Genomic DNA, 21,155 nt, shown 5'->3' on the forward strand with positions numbered 1-21,155 from the left:
GCAATATCATCATCATATACCAACTGATCAGGTGGTGATGCATATATAACGCCGTAACCTTTTCCCATATCCCATATACATATATTTACATATATACGTGTATATAACGCCATCTGGTCATGGGTCAATGCACATGTACGAAATGCATGAAAAATACGTAATAATCTCAATATTCCTTCCGGATAAATGTTTCCAACTGCGTATTATTTTGAGACCCATGAACAGAAGAAAATAATAATTCTCATGGGAAGTCAAGAATATAGACACCCCTACTATTTCTATGAATAGAATAATTTATAGAAACCGTGTATTTGCTCGTTTCTTTCGTATAATCTAGACCATGCCAAAAGAAAGAAGGGAGGGCCTTAACATACCTGTTTCTTGAATTATTTAACTGAATCTGCTTCTTGCAAAATATACACTGGATATCCTTAGAATTTTGGAGCGATCTTGGCTTGGTTTTGAAATGTTTGGACAAAAGGATTCTTGTTCTTACGTTTTTTTTTAAGCTACTATTTCCAAATTATTGATTTCAATTCAAAGAGTGAATTGACTCTTCTGATTCTCGTTTTTCTATTTTCAGGAAGTATCCAATGGATCCTAAATTCTATATCATTCACGACTTATGTTAAGTCAATGAGTCTTTCTACAAAATGACTCATTTTAATGGGTTATGGAGGGATTTACACGTGATATACATATGACCAAGAGTCATATGTTTAATGATGGCACACTTCCACATGGGGAGTAGGGTGGATTATTTTATTAAAAAAATTTTATCCCCATTTTAGTTAACCGGGAAATATTTCGTTACCTGGTAATTAATTTATTACCCGCATAATTTAAGAATTATCACAAATTACTTAAAATTCTATTTATTTTCAAAATACTTCATATATATTTTGTATATTACACTACCGTGGTCATATGGTACTTTGCATGGTACTAGTTAATTATCGGGTATTATTACTTGATCCGTAGTTTATCCCAACTTGGCCATTTTCAACGAAACTCATTTTCTATAATTCGTGCATCCTTTATCCTTCATGGCACTTATTTATTGCTTGTTAATACGTTAACGTTAAGATGATCTCATCCCCGATTCTACATCAATTGACCGAAGACGAAACTTTTAACGTATGAAAATGCGAGATGTTACAGGATTCTTCTTATCCTTAACCTGCAAAGTCATTGCTTCTCATTTTCTTTTGGGTCTATTTGTCTAAGATGTTTTAATGTCTGTCTTGTCCCAAGTAAGTGGAAAAGAATTTCAAAGCTCACTACCAACTTCCAAAATTGCAAATCACAACGTGGTCAGAGCATACTAAAGATAGCATAATGTAAGGTGGGATACAGGGGATCACCAGAAGTTTCACCGGTGGAATGATTTGGTAATGTCATGGGAGATGAAAAGGTTCAGATAAAGGGGTCAGAGATGTGAAACAACAACATGGGTATAGAACACTTGGTTTGTCAAAGGTCATGGGATTTGAAAGTCAGTCAGAAAGTCAAAACGGTACAGGGCCAGCTCGGGAAAGCCATTCAGAACAAAACAATGCAGTGGAAAGATCTTCAGCAAGAATGTCATCAGCTAACCACCACTTTAAACTGACAAAATTTTCTTTGAGTGAAACAGAGGAAGAAAATTCGTTTGTTTCGGAGAAACTCTCTGTAGGGAAAAGAGCAAGGATCAAACCAGGTTTGACCGTAAACTTTCAGGACCCTCCTGGAAAATGGGACCTAGTTTAAAGTTCAGAAATAGCATAATCTAGCATAAATGTATCCCAAAGGAATATAAGTTGGCTTAGAAGTTTGCATGTTCGAGATAGGATTCAATTAGGAGTTTTCAGGACCCTCCTGAATAATGGGATTTAGCTTTAAGATTTTGATTAGATAACAACATTTAGCTTAAACTCTGTTGTAGGGTAGTATAATTCAGCCATGAAAGTTGTCACTCTTAAGATAAAATTTGACCTTTGATTTTCAGGACCCTCCTGGATAATGGGGAGTAGTTTAAAGACCCTCTTAGATAACAAGATTTAGCAGAAGTCACACTTTAGAAGATATAACTTAGATTTTTAATTGTCATTTAACTAGGAGTTTTCAGGACCCTCCTGGATAATGGAACCCAACTTCCAAATTCTTAGTAATATTTGATAACATGATGTAGTTTTACACTCACACTTGTGCCCAGCCACCAAACTGGGGTAGGAAACATTCTTTGTTTTGTCAATTTCGTTGAAGTTAGGAGCCCGCCTGGAGAGCAGGGAATACATTTCAAGTTGAAGTTAGGAGCCCGCTTGGAGAGTAGGGAATACGTTCAAGCGCAGCAGTCAGAAGCCCGCCTGGAGAACAAGGGAGTACAATTCAAGTTTTAGCATTCAAATTCTTTGTTTTTTCTATTTTGAAGTCAGGAGTCCGCCTGGAGAGTAGGGAATACATTTCAAGTTGAAGTCAGGAGCCCGCCTGGAGAGCAGGGAACACATTTCAAGTTGAAGTCAGGAGCCCGCCTGGAGAGCAGGGAATACATTCAAGCGTAGCAGTCAGGAGCCCGCCTGGAGAACAAGGGAGTACAATTCGCTTGGAAAGCAGGGAACACATTTCAAGTTGAAGTCAAGAGCCCGCCTGGAGAGCAGGGAATACATTCAAACGTAGCAATCAGGAGCTCGCCTGGAGAACAAGGGAGTACAATTTAAGTTTTAGCTTTCAAATTCTTTGTTTTGTCTATTTTGAAGTCAGGAGCCCGCCTGGATAGCAGGAAGTACTTTCAAGTTGAAGTCAGGAGCCCGCCTGGAAAGCAGGGAATACTTTCAAGTTTAGTAATCAGGAGCCCGCTTGGAGAACAAGGGAGTACAATTCAAGTTTTGGTTTTCAAAATTTTTATTGATATTCAGTAATGTGATTCGTTTTACACTTACACATGGGCCCACATACCCAAACTGGGGCAGAAAATTTTCTTTGTTTTTGTCTATTTTGCTGAAGTCAGGAGCCCGCCTAGATAGCATGGGAATACATTCACATTTTGAAGTCAGGAGCCCGCCTGGAGAGCATGGGAATACATATCAAGTTCAGCAGTCAGGCATCCACCTGAAGAAGGGGAAAACATCTCAGCTTACAATTCTAGGTGGCAACAAATGGATGTCACCGAGAGAATAGAGGACAACAAGGCAACAAGAAACACAAGAGCAAGTTTGAAGATCTAGATAGGATTTCGTAAAGCATAGATCATAGTCTAGTCTAGCTTCTTTTATTTTTGACATGGTGTAATAAGGGATGCAGTAAGCAGTAGCAGCAGCAGCAATAGCGAAATCACAGCTTCATGGTAGTCCCAGCTACCAAACATTCCTGAACTACACTGACCTGATTCCTTTTTAGCCAAGGATATGTAGGCAACCTCGGAAGCAAGGTGCGGTCAAATCTTTCAAAAATGCTTCCCACGGAGTATTCAAACGGGCAAAAATCGCTCGTATCCGCTCACTTTATCTTTGCACGAAAACTCTTCATGTTTCCGGACAAAGAGGGGCAGCTATGAGCACGTGATTTTTACCCTATATGAATTACTCTTATAAATTCAAAACAAAATAACTTCTTTTCATTATTTACAATTTTTGTGGATTTTATGGCATTTTCTGATAATTGTTTGCATTTGTCAATGCATGTTTATTTCATTTAATTCATGAAAATACAAAAATACAATGCATTTGCATTTAGGATCTAATTTTGCATTCTTGAATTAATTAGTAATTTAGTGTTTTATAAAAAAGGAAAAAATCACAAAAATAGTTTATTTTGCACTTTTAAATTTTAATTTCGAATTTTGGTGGTTTTTATTTAATTTGGTATTTAATTAGTTGTGGTAATTATTATTTAGAGTATGTTAATTTAATTTGGTAGGATAATTTGACTAGAAATCAATTTAGGTTTATTTTAATTTTAATTTTAATTTAGAAGAAATTAGAAAAATTGGAAAAATTAAAATAAAGGAAAGGGAATTTGGGCCAAAAATAATTGATTTATCTCCAAGCCCAAACCCCTACACCCCTGAAACTCGTCCAAATTGCCCCAATACCCGGCCCAAAGTCACACTGACCCGGTCCACCTCCCTCCTCAACCCAAACGACCCCGTTTAAGTTAGTTTTGATCTGGGCCATCGAGGTTATGGGATCAGACAGCCAGGAAGTGGGGGTGGCTTGATATAAAAGTGTCCAAGCACACCCTCCTACTCCCTCATCGTCTCTTTCACAGGGACTCCAACCCTCAAACCCTAACGACGCCGACTCCATTTCCACCGCCTCAAGGTGGCGGCGACCACCTCCGTTCACCCCCATTTTAACACCTCAGAATCCTCTCACCCCCCTCATACCAAATCCATAACCCTTTGCCCTCGAATATGTCCAAAACTTCTCGAATCTTACATCTGAGTTCGAACCCTAAAGGTCTAAAATCATTTTCGATCGAATCTGGTGGCATGGATCGACTTGGATTGGCTTTTCTCTCATTTGGAAGGCCGACTCACTACAAGATTGATGCCATTCGTTCTTTCTTGACAGAGAAAAGCTATTGGCATCAGTTTTGCGTGAATCAAGTTATCAAGTGTTACTTCGAGTTTAGCCAGTGAGTTTCCTCTCATTTTTAGGTCTGTTTCTGTTTTCATGTTTCACTTGGTGTCCCTCTCTTCTTTCTTTCTTTTCTTTCTTTCCTTATTTGAAGTTTGGCCGAAGTTTTGGCCGAGTTTGAGGTTTGTCCGTCTGGTCTTCGCTAGTTCTTTTTGTTTTCCCAAGCCTGATCTCTGGTCCTAATTGATTTGCTCAGTTTCTTCTGATTAAATAGCATGATTATTGTTCTAGTTAGTCACCTAGTCAATTAAGCCTATATTTTAGTTAAATTCCTGTTGCATGTCTAGGTTAATTAGTTCATCCACTTTCTTTTGTTATTTTGATTGCATTTTTAAGGTTTTCGGGCCTCCTTTTGGGGGAAGTTTGATTAGTTTTTAAATTTGTGGCTTTTGAAATTATGAATCTCAGATTGTGAGTTGGGCTGTGAAAGATCAAAATCCAGTGTGGGGATTTAAGCCGGGATTGACAAGCCCAGTTTTAGAATTTGGACTTTGTCCTGCATTAATAACAAAGGATTTGGAGGTTATTTTGGGTATTCTAGGTAAAGAATCTCTAAATAATTACCTAGGGAAGCTTCCAGGAAGCTAGGGTCGGGGTTAGTTGTGAATTTCTGGTTTTTAACTAGGGATATCTAAGCTATAATGAAAATTTCAAAAGGGGCAAAATGCAAAAACTGATTGGTAAGGTCTGCCCTAGTCCCTTGCCTATAAAGACACCCAAAACTTGCCTTTCAAGGCAGACCCAAGAGACTTGAAAGAGATAAAAATTCTGAAAAAAACAAAAATGGCTGAGAATTCTGAAACTGCACTGATTTCTAGCGTATTTCTTTGATAAAAACTGATCAAATTCTGTATCAGCTGGGGATTTCTGATCTTCTTCATTAATTAAAATCTCTGAAAGTTTCACATCTTGCACCTGGGTTGGGAGATGGTTTGATTTTTGGTTTTTTCTGGGTTCAAGCTGTTGTGAGGTCACTGTTGCATTGCTACTACTGTGCTTTTGTTCTACTGTTGTCTATTGTTTCTTCACCTCTTTTTCTCTTTCAATTTCCAAGTATGCTCTTGAAATTTGGATGGAACTGAAACCTGATTGAGCTTTGTATAAAGATCTGCGATCCAGTTGGTTTTAAATGAAAATATCAGTCCCTGTTGAGTTAAATTCTACCCTGTTGTCATTTATGTTTTAGTTTAGCTTCTTATGTGCATTTCGTTTTGTTTTAAGGCTTGGATCTAGTTTGTTTAAATGTAGTTGATTTAAAGTTATTTAGGTCTCTTAATGTGTATTAATTAAAGACTATGGTCTAATTTAATTAGCAACAATAGTCTGGCTATTTGATTGTGTTTTGTCACAGCCATGGCTTGAATGTAAGTCAATCTAGACTTTGTTCTAACAAATTTGGTACAGGTTGTGCTCTCTTTCAATCTTGTTTAAGTTTGTTCTTGTATAGTTTGAGGTCTGGATCCAAGATTGTATGACTTATCATGTAATCCTGCTTCTATTCATGTACTAAGTTATGAACATGTTTTATATTTGGTTTAAGGATTGTTAGCACTCGTCCAAATCCAGGATTTCCTTGAATGATAATTGGCTTCAAGTATATTTGTTGAATAATGTTTTGGGCCACCATCATTGGCCAATTACAATTGCCTTTCGTTTCGTAACTAGGCTACCCAGATGGGCTTCCCTTTGAGCCTAGTTACCTCTCACGCATAATCAGTAGTAAGGGGCAACTACACATGTGTTTTGGGACCGGGCCTGGCCACTCTGCGCTTTCCTTTGAAAATATCCAAATAACATTGGGACTATAGTTGGCTCGATCCGTCTCGCGTGATTAAAATGTTTGTTTCCATCACACTTGGGTTTATGATTAGCAAGATGAAAATTGAACCACAATTTAGATTAGACCTTGCTTAGTGCTGGCCCTGGGATTACTAATCCGAGTTTGAGCATTAACTTAGGAGTAATTATAGTTTTTAAGCCTTCTTTAGTTAGTTTAGAAACCTTTTGGTTAGAATGAATCGAGGTGTGTCGCGCCAAATAAAACTTTAAAAGCATGGCCATCGATCAAGTAATATTTTATCTTGAGAGTTCGAGGCGTGCCATTTAGTGAATTTTCCATGGCCCTCATAAAGTTGCGAATGCGTAGTTGCTTTAGGCGCGTTATTTTAATAACTTACCTTCCTAAACGCGGGTGTGCATTTCATGTAACCCAAATCCAAATATCAACAACGTTAAATAAAATGTGTCTCGGACTGCGGGTGCATTTCATGTGCCGTGGTCCAAAGACGTGTTTCAGATGATGTTGAAATCTTCCTTAAAATAAGTAAAAGAGGCTAAAAAGCTAACATCGGCACATAAGTTCATAATTGATTAAAATTAGATAATTAAGCCGAATATGACAGTTGAGCGACCGTGCTAGAACCACGGAATTCGGGAATGCCTAACACCTCCTCCCGGGTTAACAGAATTCCTTACTCGGATTTCTGGTTCGCGGACTATTAAGCAGAGTCAAGTCTTCCTCGATTCGGAATTCAACCGGTGGCTTGGGACACTATAAATCTCCCAAGTGGCGACTCTGAATTTTAATAAAATAAATCTCGTTTCGATTGTCCTTTAATTGGAAAAACTCCCTATACACCCTTCCCGGGTGTAGGTAAAAAGGAGGTGTGACAGATCTCTATCTTACTTGGTCTCGATCTTGGCTGATCTCGATCTTGATTGGTCTCTGGGTCACAAGCTCGGCGATATAACTTTGCACCATGGTTCGATATAACACGAGGATGAACCTTGGACAATCATATTCTAGTCTTGATTATTCATACAAAGGGCAAGCCCGGTTTTGACCGTATACATATATATTAATTATAGCCAAAGGCAGATCCAGGATTTAAATCTTATGGTTTAACTTTTAAAATTTTAGCATATGACCCATTAGATTTTTAAAGTTGTGGGTTCATATCTACTGTTTCTGTAATTTTAACAAATTTTTATACATAAATATTTACTCGGCGTCAAAAGTTATGGGTTCAGTTGAACCTGGTGATACTACACTACATCTGCCACTGATTATAGCATGTATATATAATGTATAAGGATGTATTTCCAATATATAATAGTATATAAAAGTATACATACATTGTTATACATCATGTTATATGAATCTGAAAGATGGAGAATGAAAAATGAAGAAGAATTTGCGGTGGCTCGGTGAAAAAGGTAAAAAACAATAACATAGAAAGATGCTTGGCTTGTTAAAATTTAATATAAACATATGTTGGTTAGTTCAAGCGTAAATATTTATAGGGTTAAAGTCAGTTTGTGCTTCGCGAACGCGAGGCGTTGACCGCGTTCGCGAAGAAGGATTGGATACCTGGGCAGAATGTTTAAATAGTCATTTGTCCGCGATTTTGGGGTTAACTTCTACTATTTTTGAGCGATTTTGGAGCTTTTTGAAGAGGGATTCAAGGGGAAATACTTGGAGGTAAGATTTATGGACTTAATACTCGATTCTTATGTGATTTCTACCTAATTAATCATGGAATTTAAGCCTAATATTGAAGAACTAGGGCTTGTAATTGGAGACCTAGAATTTGGGATTGAGGGGTGTTTGTGGTTGGATTTTGATGCTTTTGATATGAATGAACTCGGGGAGTGATAAGGAGTCTATTAATGTAATTTTATCAAAATCCGAGATGTGGGCCCGGGGGTCGGGTTTGGCCAATTTCGGGATTTGTATTGTAATTTGATTTCTTTCGAGTGGGCTTTGTTACCTTAGCATATTTTGATGGGTTTGCACTGATTTTGGTTAGATTTAGAGCATCTGGAGGCTGATTTGAGGGGCAAAGGCATCGCGAGCTAGAGATTTGGACCGGATTGAGGTGAGTAATGATTGTAAAAGTTGTCCTGAGGGTATGAAGCCCCAGATTGCACATTGTTGTGCTATATTGAGGTGACGCACACGCTAGATGATGAGCGTGGGGTCGTGCACCATTGGGGATTGTGACTTAGTCCATCCCGAATGATTGTTTTACCGCATATTTGACTAAAAACGATTTCCTATCATCATGTTTTGGGCTGAAAGCCATATTTGGGCCTCGTGCCAATTATTTGAACCCTTAGGGGATTTTTACTAATATTTCCTCACTGTTTTGACTTTATACTTGTACTCAGTCATGCTATATTCTACTATTTTCATAACTCAGCCATGTTTACTCTATTTTAAGACATTAAATGATATTTTAAATGATAATTTGAGCTGAGCATCATATTTTACCATTGCTCGAGTGGCTTATGAGATTCTGACTGAGTAAGGCCGAGGGCCTATATTGTGAGGATACACTGATTTATGATTATGATACCGAGGGCCTAAGATTTGTATGCCACGAGGTGGCTTGATTATATGAGGCCGAGAGCCTATTGATTATGCCACGAGATGGCTTGATATTGCACTTGGGTCGTAAGGGGCCCCTCCCAGAGTCTGTACACCCCCAGTGAGCGCGGGTACCCATTGTGATATGAGATATATCCCGAGGGGCTGGTGTTGTTCCATGATATTGCCCGAAGGGCAGATTTTGTTGACATTGTGCTCGAGGGGCGGATTTTTATGTGTTTATCTATTCTAGCTGCTTCTCCTTTAATTGTTTAACTGTTAAAAAGGTGTTTTAAAGAAGCTTCTTTTGAACTAAGTGTTTTTACATGTTTCTATTGTTTCATTGCTTTTACTGGATCTTACTGCTTCTGTATAGCCTGTTGATGCGCCTTTATGTGATTTTCTTATCGCTCAGTCTTAATTTATTATTATTACTCACTGAGTTGGAGTACTCACTTTACTCCCTGCACCCCATGTGCAGATTCAGGCGCTTCAGGTCCTGCTTGCGAGGGTTGAGAGAGCTTTCAGCAGATTCTGGAGATTCACTAGGTAGTTGCCCAGCGTTCGCAGCCCAGTGTTTCTCCCTCTATCTTATTTTCTTCTGTTTTAGTTATGTAATAGTTGTGTAGACTCTTTCGGACTTGTAGTTTTTATGATAGATGCTCATGACTGGTGGCACCCCGATGTCGGGCTATGTCTATTCCGCAACTATAGTATTTACCTTATTTTGGGATTTTTATTATTATGTTTAAGAATTAGATTTTATTATTTAATTGCTTAAAAATGAATTGGGAGTGTGTCGGTTGGCCTTGTCTTCATGAGAGGTGCCAACACAATCGGGTCTGGGTTTAGGGTCGTGACAAGTTAGTATCAGAGCCTAGGTTACATAGGTCTCACGAGTCATAAGCAGGTTTAGTAGAGTCTCGCAGATCGGTATGGAGACGTCTGTATTTATCCTCGAGAGGCTGCAGAACCTTTAGGAAAAACTTCATATTCTTGAAATTCTTGTTGTGCGAATTTGTTGATCCAAGTACTAAACTTTTATTATTCTATTCTCTCATAGATGGTGAGGACACGCGCTACCGGTCAGGATGGACGACCACAAGTACCATCAGTTGTGGCCACTAGAGGTCAAGGATGCGGTCGTGGTTACGGTAGGGGCAGGGGTGTGACCCGTACAGCAGCTAGGGAAGCACCTACAGATCTACCACTCGCCCCAGTTCAGGATCAGGTCCTAGTTGTGGACGCTCCAGCAGCACCAGCTCAGGCACCAGCTGTGCCCATTGTGATTCTGGGTCTTCATGAGGCCATGGCTCAGATTCTATTAGTATGCACTAGCCTAGCTCAGGCGGTTTCATTTACTGCAGCTACTTCTCAGGCCGGGGGAGGCACTCAGACTCTCGCGCTTGCACCCCTGAGCAGGTCGTGCAGGGACTTCAGACAACTGGGGCACACCCAACCCAGCCGGTTGTAGCTACTCAGGACTATGTAGCTCCTGCCATGCTAGAGGACGAGCAGCGTAGGTTGGAGAGGTTTGGTAGACTTCAACCTCCGACTTTCAGTGGTGTAGAGGGCGAGGATGCCCAAGGTTTCTTGGATAAGTTTCAGCGGATTCTTCGCATAGCGGGTATTCTGGAGACCAGCGGGGTCGCTTTCACTACTTTTTAGTTTTTTGGAGCTGCCTTCACTTGGTGGAAGGCGTATGAGAGGCGTAGGCCTGTTGGCGTAGCACCCCTTACCTGGCAGCAGTTCTTCGTTCTCTTTCTGGAGAAGTATGTGCCGCAGTCTCGTAGAGAGGAATTGTGCAGGCAGTTTGAGTGGTTACATCAGGGGGAGATGACTGTGACGCAGTATGAGATGAGGTTCTCCGAGTTAGCTCATCATGCTATTTGGTTGGTTCCGACAGATAGAGAGAGGATTAAGAGGTTTGTAGATGGCCTTACTTATCAGTTTCGTATTCTCATGACCAGGGAGAGGGTGTCTAGTGCTACTTTTGAGTAGGTTGTGGACATTGCTCGTGAGATTGAGTCAGTTCGTCTCCAGGAGTTAGATGAGAGGGAGGCCAAGAGGCCTCGAGGATCTGGTAGTTATGGTGGTGCTCCTTCGAGAGGTTTGTTTTAGCACGGCAGAGGCCGTCCATTCAGGTATGCTCTGCCAGCTCGCCCAAGTTATCGTGGGGCATCAACGGGTCATGGTTCTCACAGTTCTCATCAGGTCCAGTCATCACTTAGTGCCCTTCCAGCTCGGAGTTTGCCCCGTGCTCCATCAGTTTAGGGCTCTTCTATTCCAGGCGCATCTGCTAGTCATTCCGGTGCTCGGGGTTCCCTTCAGTCCCCATCTCTAGCACTCGGGAGTTGCTATGAGTGTGGAGAAATGGGTCATATGTGGAGGCAGTTTCCTCGTCGTCTTGCGGGTTCATCTCTGTAGAGGAGTCAGCCATCGGGTTCAGCACCAGTTACTTCACCACCACCCACCCACCCAGCTAGGGGTAGAGGCCAGTCAGCTAGGGGTCGCCCTAGAGGGGGAGGTCGATCTGGTGACGGTCAGGCCCGTTTTTATGCACTTCCAGCTAGACCCGATGTTATTGTTTTCGATGTTGTTATTACAAGTATTGTCTCAGTCTGCCACAGAGATGCTTCTGTATTATTTGATCCCGGTTCCACCTTTTCTTATATGTCATCATACTTTGCTTGTTATTTGGATATGCCCCGTGAGTCTCTTATTTCGCATGTTCATGTATCTACTCCGGTGGGCGATATTGTTATTGTAGACCATGTGTACCTATCGTGTGTGGTGACAATTGGGGGTCTGGAGACCCGAGTGGATCTTTTATTATTATGTATGGTGAATTTTGATGTTATTTTGGGCATGGATTGGCTATCTCCATATCGTACTATTCTAGACTGTCATGCTAAGACAGTGACATTGGCTATACCGGGTGTGCCACGGATTGAGTGGCGAGGTTTGACTGATTATGTTCCCAGTAGGGTAATCTCATTCTTGAAGGCCCAGTGTATGGTTGGGAAGGATTGTCTTTCGTATCTAGCCTTTGTGAGGGATGTCGGTGCAGAGACTCCGAGTATTGATTTTGTCCCAGTTGTGAGGGAGTTTCCTGATGTGTTTCCTGCAGACCTGTCGGGTATGCCACCAGACAGGGATATTGATTTTGGTATTGACCTGGTGCCGGGCACTCAGCCCATTTCTATTCTACCCTATCGTATGGTACCAAAGGAGTTGAAGGAGTTAAAGGAGTAGCTTCAGGAACTCCTCGATAAGGGGTTCATTTGGCCTAGTGTGTCGTCTTGGGGTGCGCCGGTTCTATTTGTGAAGAAGAAGGATGGACAGTTGAATAAGGTAATGATTAAGAACAAGTATCCTTGCCTCGCATTGATGATTTATTTGACCAGCTTTAGGGAGCGGGAGTGTTATCCAAGATTGATCTCCGTTCAGGTTATCACCAGTTGAAGATCAGGGACTCGAATATTCTTAAGATAGCTTTTAGGACCCGATATGGTCACATGAGTTCTTGGTGATGTCTTTTGGGCTGACCAATGCCCCAGCATCATTCATGCATTTGATGAACAGTGTTTTCCAACCTTATCTCGACTCATTTGTCATAGTTTTCATTGATGATATCCTGGTGTATTCACATAGTCAGGAGAAGCACGCGGAGCATTTGAGAGTTATGTTGCAGAGATTGAGGGAGGAGAGGTTTTATGCAAAATTCTCCAAGTGTGAGTTTTATCTCAGAGCTGGCTCAGACCATCCTCAGCCATAGAGATTCGCAGCTTTCTTGGTTTGGCGGGTTATTATCGTCGGTTTGTTCAGGGATTCTCATCTATCGCATCGCTCTTGACCAAGTTGACTCAGAAGGGTGCTTCATTTGTATGGTCGGATGAGTGTGGGGAGAGCTTTCAAAAGCTCAAGACAGCCTTGACCATAGCTCCAGTGTTAGTTTTGCCATTAGCTTCAGGTCCTTATACCGTGTATTGTGATGCTTCGAGAGTTGGTATTGGGTGTGTATTGATGCAGGAGGGTAGAGTTATTGCTTATGATTCTCGTCAGTTGAAGCCCCATGAGAAGAACTACCTTGTTCATGATTTGGAGTTGGCTGCCATTGTTCACGCGTTGAAGGTTTGGAGGCATTACTTGTATGGTGTGTCTTATGAGGTGTTTACTGATCATCGCAGCATCCAACACCTGTTCAAGCGGAAGGATCTCAATTTGAGGCAACGGAGGTGGTTGGAGTTGCTAAAGGATTATGATATTACTATATTGTATCATCCGGGGAAGGCCAATGTGGTGGCCAATTCTTTGAGCCTAAAGGCGGTGAGTATGGGGAGTTTGGCATATATTCCAGTTGGGGAGAGACCTCTTGCAGTTGATGTTTAGGCCTTGGCCAATCGGTTCGTGAGGTTAGATATTTTGGAGCCCAATCGGGTTTTGGCTTGTGTTATTTCTCGGTCTTCCTTATATGATCGCATCAGAGAGCGCCAGTATGATGATCCTCACTTGATTTTCCTTAAGGACAGAGTTCAACATGATGATGCTAGAGATGTGAATAATGGTGAAGATGGGGTGTTGAGGATGTAGGGCCGAGTATGTGTGTCCAATGTAGATGGGCTTTGGGAGTTGATTCTGGAGGAGGCCCATAGCTCATGGTATTCCATTCATCCGGGTGCCACGAAGATGTATCAGGATCTGAGACAGCATTATTGGTAGAGGAGAATGAAGAAGGACATTGTGGGATTTGTAGCTCGATGTCTCAATTGTCAGTAGGTGAAATATGAGCATCAGAGACCGGGTGGCTTGCTTCAGCAGATGGATATTCCATAGTGGAAGTGGGAGCGGATCACCATGGACTTCGTAGTTGGGCTCCCACGGACTATGAAGAAGTTCGATGCTATTTGGGTGATTGTGGATCGGCTAACCAAGTCCGCGCACTTCATTCCTGTGTGTACTACCTATTCTTCAGAGCAGTTGGCAGAGATCTATATCCGGGAGATTGTTCATTTGCATGGTGTCCCAGTTTCCATCATTTCAGATAGGGGCACTCAGTTTACTTTGCAGTTTTGGAGGTCTGTGCAGCGAGAGTTGGGTACTCAGGTTGAGTTGAGCACAGATTTTCACCCTCAGACAGACGGATAGTCCGAGCGCACTATTCAGATATTGGAGGACATGTTGTGTGCTTGTGTTATTGATTTCGGGAGGGTCATGGGATCAGTTTCTACCGCTTGTAGAGTTTGCTTATAACAACAGCTACCAGTCGAGTATTCAGATGGCTCCATATGAGGCTTTGTATGGGAGGCGGTGTAGGATATTGGGGACAGACTTGGTGCAGGAAGGTTCGAGATGTGTCCTACATGGTTTGCTAGATCTCCAGTTGGATGGTTTGACCCGGGTGAGGCTAGGCTACAATGCAGTCGAGACAAAAGAGTTATGCTGACAGAAAGGTTCGAGATGTGTCCTATATGGTTGGTGAGAAGGTTCTGTTAAAGGTTTCGCCCATGAAGGGTGTTATGAGATTTGGGAAGAAGGGTAAATTGAGTCCTCGATTCATTGGGCCTTTTGAGGTGCTTCGGAGGATTGGGGAGGTGGCTTATGAGCTTGCTTTGCCACCCAACTTGTCTAGTATGCATCCGGTATTTCATATTTCTATGCTCCAAAAGTATATTGGGGATCCGTCTCATGTTCTGGATTTCAGCACGGTTCAGTTAGATGATGATTTGACTTATGATGTGGAGCCAGCATCTATTTTGTAGCGTCAAGTTCGAAAGTTGAGATCAAAGGATATAGCTTCAGTAAAAGTACAGTGGAGAGGTCGTCCCGTGGAGGAGGCTACCTGGGAGACCGAGCGGGAGATGCGGAGCAGATATCCTCACCTGTTTGAGGCTTCAGGTATGTTTATTGACTCGTTCGAGGATGAACGTTTGTTTAAGAGGGAGAGGATGTGACGACCCGGCCAGTCGTCTCATGAGTTACCGCTCTGTTTTCCCCATTTCTGCTTCTTATTACCTTGTTCAGCTGTATTTTGTATTGTCGGGTTGGTTGGTTCGGGTTCGGAGAGGTTTTGGTAAGGTTTGAGACACTTAGTCTCTTTTGAGGAAGTTTAAGTTGGAAAAGTCAACTGGATGTTGACTTAGGTGTTAAAGGGCTCGGATGTGAGTTTTGATGGTTTAGATAGCTTCAGGAGGTGATTTAGGACTTAGGAGCGTGATCAGAATGTATTTTGGAGGTCCGGAGTAGATTTAGGCTTGAATTGGCGAAATTGGAATTTTGGTGTTTTCCGGTTGATAGGTGTGATTTTGATATAGGGGTCAGAATGGAATTCCGGAAGTTGTAGTAGTTCCGTTGTGTCTTAGGCTTGAATCCGATGCGGATTTGGTGCTTTGATGTTGTTTTGAACGTTCCGAATGTTGGAACAAGTTTGAATGATGTTATGCGATATGTTGGCATGTTTAGTTGAGGTCCCAGGGGCCTCGGGTGAGTTACGGGTGGTCAATCAGATCATTTCTAGATGTTGAGAATTGCAGAAAATCTGCTGAAGTGTTGCAGAAAAATTGACCTTCGCGTTCGCGAAGGATTAGCAGGTGAGGCTGAGGAATTAGCCTTCACGTTCGCGAAGGAGGCTCCACGTTCGCGAAGGGCTGGGGTCTTGTGCATCGCGTTCGCGTAGAGGAAAGTTGAGCAGTTGGGTTCAGGTGGATTTGTTCTTCGCGTTTGCGGAAGGGGAGTCACGTTCGCGGTGAGTAAGGGAGCTAGGTCTTCACATTCGAGAGCTTGGAGTCGCGATCGCAATGAAGGAAATTTGGTCAAAGTCAGTTTGTGCTTCGCGAACGCGAGGCGTTGACCGCGTTCGCGAAGAAGGATTGGATGCCTGGGCAGAATGTTTAAATAGCCATTTGTCCGCGATTTTGGGGTTAACTTCCACCATTTTTGGGCGATTTTGGAGCTTTTTGAAGAGGATTAAAGAGGGATTCAAGGGAAAACACTTGGAGGTAAGATTTATGGACTTAATACTCGATTCTTATATGATTTCTACCTAATTAATCATGGAATTTAAGCCTAATATTTAAGAAGTAGGGCTTGTAATTGGAGACCTAGAATTTGGGATTTGAGGGGTCGTTTGTGGTTGGATTTTGATGCTTTTGATATGAATGAACTTGGGGAGTGATAAGGAGTCTATTGATGTAATTTTTATCGGAATCCGAGATGTGGGCCCGGGGATCGGGTTTGGCCAATTTTGGGATTTGTGTTGTAATTTGATTTCTTTCGAGTGAGCTTTATTCCCTTAGCATATTTTGATGGTTTTGCACTGATTTTGGTTAGATTTGGAGCATCCGGAGGCTGATTCGAGGGGCAAAGGCATCGCGAGCTAGAGATTTGGACCGGATTGAGGTGAGTAATGATTGTAAAAGTTGTCCTGAGGGTATGAAACCCCGAATTGCACATCGTTGTACTATATTGAGGTGATGTACACTCTAGATGACGAGCGTGGGGTCATGCACCGTTGGGGATTGTGACTTAGTCCATCCCGAATGACTGTTTTACCGCGTATTTGACTGAAAACTGTTTTATATCATCATGTTTTGGGCTAAAAGCCATATTTGGGCCTCGTGCCAACTATTTGAACCCTTAGGGGATTTTTACTGATATTTCCTCACTATTTTGACTTTATACTTATACTTAGTCATGCTATATTCTATTATTTTCATAACTCAGCCATGTTTACTCTATTTTAAGACATTAAATGATATTCTAAATGATAATTTGAGTTGAGCATCATGTTTTACCGTTGCCCGAGTGGCTTATGAGATTCTGACTAAGTAAAGTCGAGGGCCTGTGTTGTGAGGATACACCGATTCATGATTATGAGGCCGAGGGCCTGAGATTTGTACGCCACGAGTTGGCTTGATGATATGAGGCCGAGAGCCTACTTATTATGTCACGAGATGGCTTGATATTGTGCTTGGGCCGTAAGGGGTCCCTCCCAGAGTCTGTACACCTCCAGTGAGCGCGGGTACCCATTGTGATATGTAATATAGCCCGAGGGGCTGGTGTTGTTCCATGATATTGCCCAAGGGGCGGATTCTGTTGACAGTGTGCCCGAGGGGCGGATTTTTTTGTGTTTATCTGTTCTAGCTGCTTCCTCTTTAACTATTTAACTATTAAAATGGTGTTTTAAAGAAGCTTCTTCTGAACTAAGTGTTTTTACATGTTTCCACTGTTTCATTATTTTTACGGGATCTTACTGCTTCTTTATAGCCTGTTGATGTGCCTTTATGTGATTTCTTATCGCTCAGTCTTCATTTATTATTATTACTTACTGAGTTAGAGTACTCACTTTACTCCCTGTACCCCGTGTGCAGATTCAGGCGTTTCAGGTCCTGCTTGCGAGGGTTGAGAGAGCTTCCCGCAGATTCCGGAGATTTACTAGGTAGCTTCCCGGCTTTCGCAGCCCAGTGCTTCTCCCTCTATCTTATTTTCTTCTGTTTTAGTTATGTAATAGTTGTGTAGACTCTTTCAGACTTGTAGTTTTTATGAAAGATGTTCATGACTGGTGACACCTCGATGTCGGGCTATGTCTATTCTGCAACTGTAGTATTCACCTTATTTTGGGATTTTTATTATTATGTTTAAGAATTAGATTTTATTATTTAATTACTTAAAAATGAACTGGGAGTATGTCGGCTGGCCTTGTCTTCATGAGAGGCGTCATCACGATCAGGTCTGGGTTTAGGGTCGTGACAACTAGTGAGCCCTTTTATATAGAAAGTGGTCCAAGGTGGGATTTGGGATACCTAGAAGATGTTGGAATAGTGGAAGGGGCAGACATATATGGGGCATAACTTCAGGAACTTCCTGTTGATACCTTTGAAGATCTAAATATAGAATGGACTGATTTTGATCTTGAAAGTGACTCACAATTGGAGGCTCTTCCTGAAGAGGATGACACTGATGCTAATGATGAATTGAGGACTTTTAGAGATGAAAGAAGATCTAAAAAGACTGCCAAGAATACCCAATTTAATGAGAAGAGAAAGGATGCCAAGAATGATGAGCAAAGAAGAAAGAAAATTGCAGATGTTGAAGAGGTTATTTTGGGGGAAGCTGGAATAGATAGAAGATTTTAGGACATTGGAAAGAACAAAGCTGCCAGGTATGTTGGTAAATTAGGAGGGGATGAAGAACACATTGATAGTTCAGACATAGGTAGTGATGATAGCCAAGATGAATTAGATCCAAATGCTGAGGAAGATGTTTATTTTCCTAAAAGAAGGAAAAGAAACAAGGTAAGGTATGATCCAAACTGTGAAGTTGCCATATTTGAACTTGGCATGGTATTTGAAAATGCAGATGTATTTAGAAAAGTTGTAGCCAAATACACAGTTGAATATAAAGTGTAGTTAAAATTAAGGCCTAAAGATTCAAGAAGAATTAGGGTAAAGTGTAAGGCAAGAAATGTAAATGGTTATTGTTTGCTAGTATTGATTCTACTTCTGGTTATTTTATTGTCAAGAACTATTACCCTGTTCATAAGTGCCCCATATATAGTAAGAACAAGTTGTGCACTTTCGAATTTATTTCCAATAAATTTAAGGACAGAATCACATCCCACCCTAGAATTTCAATACTGGAAATTCAGAATTTAGTGAGGGATAAATTGGGGTTTTATGCTAGAAGATCTGCTAAAATGAGAGTTATTAGACAATTTATGGGTAATTAGAAAGAGGAATTATCAAGACTATGTGATTATGCTGAAATGATTAAACAAACAAATCCTAGAAGCTCGTGTTGGATTAGGACTGATAGGAAAACAGAACTTTGGAAGAATCTGTTTGTGTACTTTTATGTATGCTTTGATGCTTTAAAAAAGGGATAGCTTGAGGGGTGCAGGAGAATAATAAGATTTGATGGTTGCTTCTTGAAAGGAGCTTGTAAAGGATAATTGTTGGTTGCAATTGGGAAGAATGGCAACTAACAGATATATCCAATAACTTGGGTTGTTGTAGACACAGAAACTAAGCATTCTTGGAGTTGGTTCATTGACCATTTGATTACAGATCTAGAGTTAGGCAATGGAGAAGGATTAACTGTCATGTCAAATATGCTGAAGGAATCCACATATACTCTTTTTGTGTTTCTACTGGTTTTATTTATTTTGTTCTTGCTTTTAATTGCTTTTGCATATACTATTTTGCAGGGACTTGTACCAAGCATTAGTGAGCTGCTCCCTTGTGCTGAACACAAAATGTGTGTCAGGCATATTTGGTCAAATTGGTCTAAGAAGTGAAAAGGAGAGGAAAGAAGAAAATAATTTTGGAGATGTGCAAAGTCATCTTCTGAGGTAAAATTTAAATCAGAGTTAGCTTCATTATGCAGGCTGGGGAAAGAATATGTGAAGATTTATTGTGCTATAACAAGGATTATTGGTGTAGGGCATATTTTAGTGAGCATGCTAAGTGTGATGTAGTTGAGAATAATACGTGTGAGACATTCAATTCTTGAATACTAGGGCTTAGACACAAATCAATCATTAGCATATTGGAAGAGATTAGACATAAGATTATTACAAGGCATGTAGATATGAGAAATTTTGCTATTACATGGATTTCAGATATCTCACCAATGGCTAGACTACTATTAGAAGACAGTAAAGAACTTTCAAGAAGATGCTATGTTCTATTTAATGGTGATACAATGTTTGAGATTGGGGAGGAAAATCTCACATTCATTGTTGACACAGTAAATAAAACATGTACATGTAGATCTTGGATGTTGAGAGGAATATCATGTCCCCATGTTGTATGTTCTTATAGATATATAAATGAAGAACCTGGCGAGCATGTAGAAATTGGTATAGAAAGGATTATTTTCTCAGGGCCTATAAGTATGTTATTCAACCAATACCAGCATGAACATGTGGCATGTTACTAGTAATATCAAAATTAAACCTCTAGTTCCAAAGGTGATGCCAAGAAAACTAAAAAGTTATAGAAGAAAATTTAAAGATGAACCTAAAAAGAAGTGGGGAAAGTGGTCCAAGAAAGGAGTAAAAATTACTTGCTCGAAATGTCAACAACAAGGACATAACAAAACTCATTGTCCAGGAGTGGTAAGTACACTTATGCTTTGTTACGCCATAATTATTATATGTACATATATATATATATATATATATATATATATATATATATATATATATATATATATATATATATATAATTTGTACAAAAGCCAACAAGATCAGTCAAGCCAACAAACTCAATCAAGCCAACGTGCTTCAAATACTGTCCCAACATCTGTATGCCATGACACATCAGCAGTAAGAAGAAATGCGAAAGGAAGAGGCAGGGGAACAAAGAGGGGTAGTACTACAACTGGAGGAATAGGCAGGGGAATAGGAGAGGGATACTACTGTTAGAGGAAGAGGTAGGGGAATGGGGAGGGGTACTACTGCTGGAGGAAGAGGTAGAGGAATAGGGAGGGGTACTACTGCTAGAATAAAGAGAGGAAGGGAAAGTGCTTCTGAAGATGGATACAGGGGGCCATGTATTCCAGTAAGAGAACCAACAGAACCAACTGATGTTGGAGGAGGAGTTAGAGGACAAAAAAATCAAACTGGATTTAGGTTATATGTAGACTATGAAACATCAAGGACAATACTCAATGTAAGTAAACCATGACCTTTTTAATTTACGAGAATGTGATGCTTACAATTGGTATTGATTAAGTATAATTATTTGGGTAATTTCAGCCTGGTACAAGTGGTGAAAGACTTATCATGGGTGGAACTTCTTTTACGAGTGCATCTGGTACCAATATTGACATTGGCTTTAAACCACATGGCCTGAAATGGAAGGGAAGAAAGGCAATAACAACTGCCCAGCTACAACAGATGAGAATGTCAACTAGAAGAAGCAACACAACAACACCTTCATGAAAGAACAAGTGACAAGTAGTTTGTATAGGAAATTCTTTGTTTTAGTCAATATTTTGGATGTTGTTAGGTGTTTAAAATAGCCGGACTTAGTAGGCCAATTAAACTTTTATTTTGTCTATGTAACATACTTGGCTGACTAGTTTTTTGTGTCTATGTATTCTGCCTTGGCTGACTAGTTTAACTTGGGAGCTCATTATAATGAGCTATATATCTACTGCATTTGTCA

The sequence above is a fragment of the Nicotiana tabacum genome, chromosome 8, assembly GCF_000715075.1.
Source record: "Nicotiana tabacum cultivar K326 chromosome 8, ASM71507v2, whole genome shotgun sequence".
Lineage (NCBI taxonomy): Eukaryota > Viridiplantae > Streptophyta > Magnoliopsida > Solanales > Solanaceae > Nicotiana > Nicotiana tabacum.